This window comes from Lethenteron reissneri, chromosome 54, assembly GCF_015708825.2.
Source record: "Lethenteron reissneri isolate LAM-NWPU_2019-01 chromosome 54, ASM1570882v1, whole genome shotgun sequence".
In the NCBI taxonomy this organism is placed as follows: Eukaryota; Metazoa; Chordata; class Hyperoartia; order Petromyzontiformes; family Petromyzontidae; genus Lethenteron; species Lethenteron reissneri.
Window position 1 is genome coordinate 2,577,715 of NC_083832.1, and position 8,523 is coordinate 2,586,237.

An 8,523-nucleotide genomic window follows, 5' to 3' on the forward strand; every position below is an offset into this window, starting at 1 on the left:
AGGGTGCCGGGATCCCAGCTTGACCAGTGCTGGGATAGGTAGCCTCCTCTAGCTCCGTAGTGGAGGACCCGGGCGTAGGTTAGCGGGGTTAGACATTGGGTCTCCCTGTTAGACGGGTGAAGGGGCCGATACCCCTTCAAGTGCTGTGTATTCCCGTCGCTGTACATAAGTTGGTGTTAATAAATAAGTGTGCCTCCAACTACGTCGTCCGAGCCTCCTGCAACTTACTACACCTATACAGGCCACCACACTTCAATAGGGATTACCGTTGGTACGGCTATTTTAATTACACAATGGACAGGAAGGACAAGATTAATGGGCTCCCATAATGCGCATGCATAAAGTACGTTGATTCAGTCACCTCCCCCCCTTTGCACAAGAGCGCAAAAGCCACAAATCTGTCTGTCGCCTGATGAAGCTAGTTGTAATTACTGGCGAAACGTCGTACTCAGATTGTAAATGTTGTAGCTTGGCTCTCCAACACACCAGTGTGCTGTACTAGTGACGAATTGGCCACGTTCTGTTTACGTGACAAACCTTACTAGTTGGCTGTGTCGGGTGGTGGCGGGTTTTAACGACACATTTATATATTTACATGATCTAACCAAAAAAACAACCCCTCATGTATATTTAGAGTTAGTGTGTCTCTCTCTCCCTGTGGTTGCGTGTATTTTTCTCTGGGTAATCCGGTTTTCCCCTCCACATTTAGAATCAACATCACGTGTTTAGAGTATTCGGCTGCTATGAATTCCCGCATGATGATAATAAACCACTCTGTTAAGCTATTGTTTGTGGCCAGGTCGCTTCGGAAAATATCTCTATTTACCTGGTAACAAAAAACCCAATGTTTATTAGTTGAGTTTAGGGTGCAGAGTAACCTGGACATCTGGGACAAAAGATCTCTCTGCAACTCATCGGATTCCTCCCGTATAAAATAAACATTCCCATTCCTGAACCGTCGCGGACACCACTGGTCGAATGCGTCCAGCTTGCCACACAGGCGCGTGGAGGATGCACACATTGCAGAGGTAGATCCGTGTGGCTGTCGCAATATCGGAGCAGCCACGTGCGTGTCTGTCGAGCCGTTGCGTGCACACGCACGAGCAATCGAGATTCGTGTTTTAAACGCTTGCCTCGCCGCTCCCAGTATGTTGCAGGTTGCGGCTGAGGTAGTGAAATGATTTCACCATTCCATCATGGATGACCGTTATTTGCACCTCATTCAAATCGTGCCGGCTGCTTTTGCGGTCTGCATTTTGGCATTTTGCAATTGCACTGCTCACTTGTCATTTCATAAGTGAACATTTTTCACGCGGGCAAAACGACGCTATGGGGATTACTGTTTTTTTTTGTTCAATGTAAAATATTATAAACTTGCAGATCACCCTTGCGAGTGTGCAAAGTTCACCGTTGACAATCAACAATCGGAAAGAGCAACGGTCACATCTCTTATGACCTTTTGTCCTCTTGTTATATGGGGAGATCTGTTGCCACATGTTGTTACGAAACACTGGATTAACTATTACATTCGTTTATGCTCCTGAGCCCATTATGCTTCGTATTAGTGAACGGTGGCGGTCACCAATTTTGCCCCAGTTTAAGTGAAATCACGAATTAATTTCGTATCAGTGCTTTTCTTAGTAACCTATTGCTATCATGAACGTGCTATGATTTCGTATGTGTGTATGTGTTGAAGTGTAGAACCACGCGGACTCGGAGTTTCTTGTAAGGGCTGTTATTAACACACCAACTCACACCAGTGGTAGGTGCACACTACACTCGGCCCTTCCTTTGGACCTCGGCTCGACTCTTGTCCCTAGCCTCTGCTATTCCCTTGGGCTCTCTCACCCGAGTCGGGACGGGGGTTCAGCCAACACCGCCCGACCGAGTGAGAGCAGCACCCCACTTCTCCCTAGCCGGCTCTCACGGACTCCCTCGAGCCTTCTCCTCGGCTATCTCGACGGCTCTCCCACTCGTCGAACCCGGGACGGGGGTTCAGCCAACTCCGTCCGGTCACGAGCGGGAGAGACCGCTCTTAGCCGCTACACAGCCCGGGTTCCCACAACGACCCCCTTTACTTCACGGGGTCCCCCTTAAGTACCCCCTTACAATCCCCGTCACATGACGTCATCCCACTATCCCATGACGCCATCAGGCTACTCCTCAACATAGTGTTAGGGAGTGGTGGTGTAGCGGTTAGCGCGCTGCACTTTTGAACCTGGCGATCGGGATTCGATTTCCGCTCAAAGCCATCACCCAGTGACGATTATTTTAACCAGTCCTGGGCCTCCCGTAGGTCGACTCAGCCTCAAATAAGTAGCTGGTGTGGTGTGTAAACATTTGCCGAGGGAAACAAAGGCGGTCGGGGGTGGGGCTGGCCACCCACCCCCTCGTGTGCCGTTCCGGCCTTTATAGGTGCTACTCGCTAACAGCACTTACCCCAATAGTCTGTTATGTTGAACTTCTTTCGCACCGTACGTAGCAAACCATGCTAATCGGAGGTGGGATGGAAGTTCTTAGTCTGCAGTCGTTTAGCAATAGGGGGGACAGTGTTGCTGTCTGTTTTACGTTTTAATATTTTTTTGCGGGCATTTTTTGTTTGCGTGCAAAATTTGGCCCCTGACTGAATCTGCCTTCCAAAGCAGCGCCGCGGGATATTTAACGTCCATTGTGAAGCAGCAGACCTGTTGACCTGTGGGGGTGGGTGGGGGTTGTCGTCTGAGATCATTGGCGAGGGAGGGACTGTGTGTTGTTGTCTTTGTGTGGTCTTGGACTGATTTTGCTGTTGTTTTACTGCCTTTCCGAAACTTGGGACTTGATTGTGAAATGTTTTACTTATATACTATATTTGTGTATGAAAGGTGCGTTACGGTGGCGAGATGTTCGCGTCCTCGACTGGTAAGCAGGAGGTTGGGGATTCGATCCCGATCTTGACGCCTGTATAATTAGTGTTTGCAAGTTTTCCCCGTGGTCGCATGGATTATTACTCTCCACATTTAGAAACATGCATTGAGATCATTTAGATTATTTTGGGGCTATACATCTCCAAATGATGGGCCGCTTTGTTGAGCTATCATTTGTGGCCGGGTCGCTTCTGAAAAATAAGTTAACACCTCAGTGGGCTTTGCCTAGTAGGATGGAGATGGTTTGGTTTCATTTGTATGTGTTTGGGCGATTTGTTTACCTTTCTTGTACATTGCACTACTAGCATGATTTCTGTACTGTTTGTTGTTGTCACGTTCTTACCCGCCCCCGACTGGACATGTGAAAAAAGAGTTTCACAGCTCATCATTTCTCCAGTGTGAGTAAACATTCTGATTCTGATAACCCACAGCAGAGTTCCACTGCGTGACTGGACTGGGCTACACTGCCGTGAATGCAGATTCGCGTGATGATGTTTTTTTATGTCACTTAGCCAAGCAAAAAAACTGGTTTGGGTCATTGTGACCGGCATCTGATTAGATGTTCTTCTTGCGTGTGAATTTGTTTTTCTTATTGGCAACATCGAGGTATGCTCGCAACAACAAGACTTTAGGAGTTTAGAGTGTGTGCAGTTGTGCTACACGTCTGTTGACGGAGTTCAGACTGCAGTGAAGAAGACGAAGATGTATTTATACTGGAGGAATCCGATGAGCTAACAAACAAACAATACGAACACACGATGGGAGTGCAAAGTATATGAAAAGTAAAACAAACTTAAAAATATGCAAATGAACATTTTTTTTATCTTACCAGGCAAAACTTACCGAGGTATTAACTTAATTTTCAGATGCGACCTGGTCAACAACAATAGCTCCACGAAGAGGCTTATCATGTGGTTTACTGTATGGCCCATAATTTGGGTTGGATGGCCACAATCACACTCCTCTGGCGCGTATTTAATTTCCGGTTGATGTTCTGATGCCGTTGACGATAACAGCATTGTCTTTGACGAATGTCAAATGCGGAAGGTCCGATGATGTTTGGATCTCGAATGAGGTGTTCATTCGGCAGCAGATGACGATTGCTGTCGCCAAGCTGAGGGGGAATCGTCGCCTCAAATGAGCTCCCCTTGCGTAGGAAACACAATCAGAGGGTGTCCACGCTTATTTCAGTAACTAGGCCAGAGCCCACGATACGAGAGAAGCCTAATTTGCAAGAGACCTGAAGCATTCGTCCGATGTACACCATTGGAACCTCATTTGCCAGTAAAAAAATATGATAATTGGTTTTTTACCCTTCAATCTGTCAACAAAACTGACACCTTTTTTACAAGGAGTCATGTTTGCATAGACCACAATACCTGCAGCCATAATGCAAACAAAAAACATAACTCTGATAATGTATGAACTGTCCTTGAAGTTGATTGGTCCACACCCGAGACAGCTTTCCTTAGAGCCTAGTCTCACATGGGTTGGACCAGATGACACCAAAAGGCGCTTGTGGACCAATCAACTTCAAGGACAGTGCATATATTGTCAGAGTTATGTTTTTTGTTTGCATTATGGCTGCAGGTATTGTGGTCTATGCAAATATGACTCCTTGTAAAAAAAAAGGTGTCAGTTTTGTTGCCAGATAGAAGGGTAAAAAAACTATTATCATTCGTCCGGTGTTCTTCATCGCAAGGTTCCCGCGCGGGCCACTGGCGGATTTTCTTTGGGTTAGATCGCGTAAATGTACATGTGCCGTGAAAGCCGCTACCACCCAACACAACAAATTAGGAAGGTTTGTCACTTAAATAAAGCGTGCCATTTAGTTATTAGTTCAGCACATCGGTGTGTTGGAGAGTAAACCCACAACATTTACAATTCGAGTACGACGTTTCACCAGTAATTGCAACCAGCCTCATCAGGCAATAGCCAGCATTGTGGAGAAATCCACCTGTTTCGTGCTGTCAAAAACCCAATTGTTGCAAATGTGTGGCAGCCCTCAACACTGATGAAGTATTCTCGGCGAAAGTGGCTCCCCCCTCTGAAAATTAGTGAAGAACACTGCATTAGTCTGTCAGTAGGGGGGGCTATTGGGGTTTTTTCAACGGTTTTATTCAACGGTTTTATTTAACTTGATTCCTATGTCGTGGTCAAATCGTGGTCAAATCTTGTAATCTACATTTCTTCCACTTCCCGTTGTCCAATCAATCCCTAATTTGCACACGTACTCAGATCCGGTGACAATGCATGCCTGGGTCTCCCCTATGTCGACTCAGCCTTAAATGAGTACCTGGTGTAATGTGTAAACATTGCTACTAAGGAGACAAAGGCGGCCGTGCGTGGTGCTGTCCACCCACCTTGTCTTGTGCCATTCCATTCAGACGCTCTCTTTCTGATAGACCATTCAGACGCTGTCTTTCCGACAGACCATTCAGACGCTGTCTTTCCGACAGACCTGTTCTTCACCTGAGGACGGCTGCTTGCGTTGTGGCCGAAACGTCGTGAGAATTATTTTATTATGTTTTATTTTTATTATTTTATTATTTCCCTTCCACGTGACTTTACCGAAAGAACCAAGAAGATGAATCCCTGCAGTCACGAAAGCTTTAAATCGAAATTTAGCCAATAGTTATTTTGAGAGACGAGCTGAGGCTATCGCTCCATCCTCCACTGGCTGATCCAAATTATGCCTTGCCGTGTCCCCACATGCATCAGGGTTTCCAGCTTCTTCATCATCATCATAATCAGCCATAATTAATCTACTGCTGGATGAACACCTCTCCAAGCTGTCACCCTCTTCTCATGTTATTGCGAAACAACAACAATCCATCTAGCGTGTGATTTCATCGAACCGATTGCATCGTTCCACAGTGGATATCTGCTCAGGCACTAAAATCGTTGCACATTAAAGCACACCACCCCCTCCAAATTGTGTTTATTTGTCGCTACACACGTCGACATTGGTTTTTTTTTCCACTTCACCTTTACACCCAGTGGCGTAGCCATAGAGTGTACAGGCGGTGCAACTGCACTGGGCCCCATGGGCCAGTGGGGCCCAGGCACCAGGCGAGAATGTGGGAGGGAGGCAGACGGGGGGTTGAGGCCCATTTCACTCCTTGCACCAGAGCCCGTGTCGCGCACGTTACGCCAACTACTTACACGAACGTTTGACCTCGCGCACACACACACGTCACAGAAGCACGAAATCACTCTTTTAGATGTTGCGGTATTTGGCGATGCATCGCCCCTTGCGGGTATACTTCAGCTCCTCGCGTTAGGGATTCCGAACGTTGGACGTGCTGTCAGTGCTTGCGCATGTTTTGATTGAGACTGATCCGGGCCACTTTGCGCGTGAACAAGGCCACTTGCCAAGCGCCCACTTCCGATGATCCCTCCGACGTTCAACACGTTGGGCTCGCACACGCCGGGGACATCTCACCGAGATGCTGCGACAATGTGCGACGACGTAAGGAGCGGAGAGAGAGAAAGAGAGAGAAAAAAGACGACGAGGCATTACGCGTGCACCCTCCCTGGATGCTTCCTGTTCAGCCCGGAGAGCACTGGAGGATGGAGCGATAGTGTCAGCAAATATACACACACACATGGGCTAGTCAGCTGGCAAGGTCACGGGCTCACGATGATCCATCATCAGTTCCAGACAGGGCATGCAATGGAAAGTACAGATCTGGAAATGCTAGTGTTTCTCTAAATGAAGACTGTTGCTCTTAAGTTGCGGCATTAATTAATAAATTAATTGGCTCCTTTAAAACAATTAACATTTTATATGGAGGACTTATTAATTATATATATATTTCTGGTGGTCAAAAACGCCGCGGTCCCTAAACTCTCGAATCGCGTCGCCCAAGAAGCAGGCACCACGTGTCTCAGGCGCGCCTGCTCTGTGTCAACGAGTTGCGGGCACCCTCACTCCACACAAACAAAGGTTGTACATGGAAGATTCATTTATAAAGTACTAGCGGGAAGTACCCGGCGTTGCCCGGGTGAAAAATATCTTTCAAGAATTCTCTTTAAAACCTTACATATATGTAAGGGGTGTTACGGAGGGGGTGTTATACAGTTGTGTCGGACGGTAAACAAACACACTGGGTTTAATTTCGATTTAAAGCTTTCGTGACTGCAGGGATTCATCTTCTTGGTTCTTTCGGTAAAGTCACGTATAAGGGAAGTAATAAAATAATAAAAATAAAACATAATAAAACAATTCTCACGACGTTTCGGCCACAACGCAAGCAGCCGTCCTCAGGCGAAGAATGAAGCACCACCAAGCTTGGAGCGTATATTTAAGCTGGGTTAGAGGGGGGGAGGTGGGAAGAAGAGCGCCTAAACAAAATAATTTGCATATCAAGAGGAATTCAGCATATGGAAAATGCGTAGGAGGTGGGCGGGGGGGGTTCCAAATCAATACTATGCCCGTGCATTATGCAGGATTAGCAGCATCAAAGGGGGGGGAGGGGGTAGCATTGCACAAAGGAAAGGAATGTTAATAGTATGTAGCTGCAGTTACTAAACAACCACGTAAAAAACTAAAGTATAAACTGCATAACAAACTAAAGTATAAACTACATAGCATCATCAGTATACTTACTATACTCTACAATAAGTTGAGTTACTAACAGTAAGTAATACATAAAAAATGTAAGAGAATATAGTACGGTATAGACGCGTGTGATGTAAGAGAATAAAGTTTAGATGGAAGCATATTATATAATTTTTTGCAACGTAGAAATTTTTTTTTATGTATTACTTACTGTTAGTAACTCAACTTATTGTAGAGTATAGTAAGTATACTGATGATGCTATGTAGTTTATACTTTAGTTTGTTATGCAGTTTATACTTTAGTTTTTTACGTGGTTGTTTAGTAACTGCAGCTACATACTATTAACATTCCTTTCCTTTGTTAATGCTACCCCCTCCCCCCCCTTTGATGCTGCTAATCCTGCATAATGCACGGGCATAGTATTGATTTGGAACCCCCCCCGCCCACCTCCTACGCATTTTCCATATGCTGAATTCCTCTTGATATGCAAATTATTTTGTTTAGGCGCTCTTCTTCCCACCTCCCCCCCTCTAACCCAGCTTAAATATACGCTCCAAGCTTGGTGGTGCTTCATTCTTCGCCTGAGGACGGCTGCTTGCGTTGTGGCCGAAACGTCGTGAGAATTGTTTTATTATGTTTTATTTTTATTATTTTATTACTTCCCTTATACGTGACTTTACCGAAAGAACCAAGAAGATAAACACACTGGGCATGGCTATGTCTGTGCGCGGGGAGGTGCTCACAGCGACGTCCGCACCGGGCAGCCTGGGGGGCTGACACGGAGCTGGGATCCCCCGCGGCCCCACCCCTCAGCGGGGGAGTTGGTATATAAGGGGGTAAGCCGGAGGGCTCGAGCAGAATGTATTAAGCTTAAACCAGTGAAGAAGGAAGATCTACTAGATAGAGCCCTGGACTCCCCTGGATCGCTGCCCTTCTCAGGGCCGATTAGGACCGAGCCAGTGGGGTGGCCCCGAGAGCCAGAGCCGGTGCTCTTGTCAGAGCTGGTCTGGGGACTCCGGGCGCCGTAATCCCAGCTTAACCAGGGCTGGGTTAGC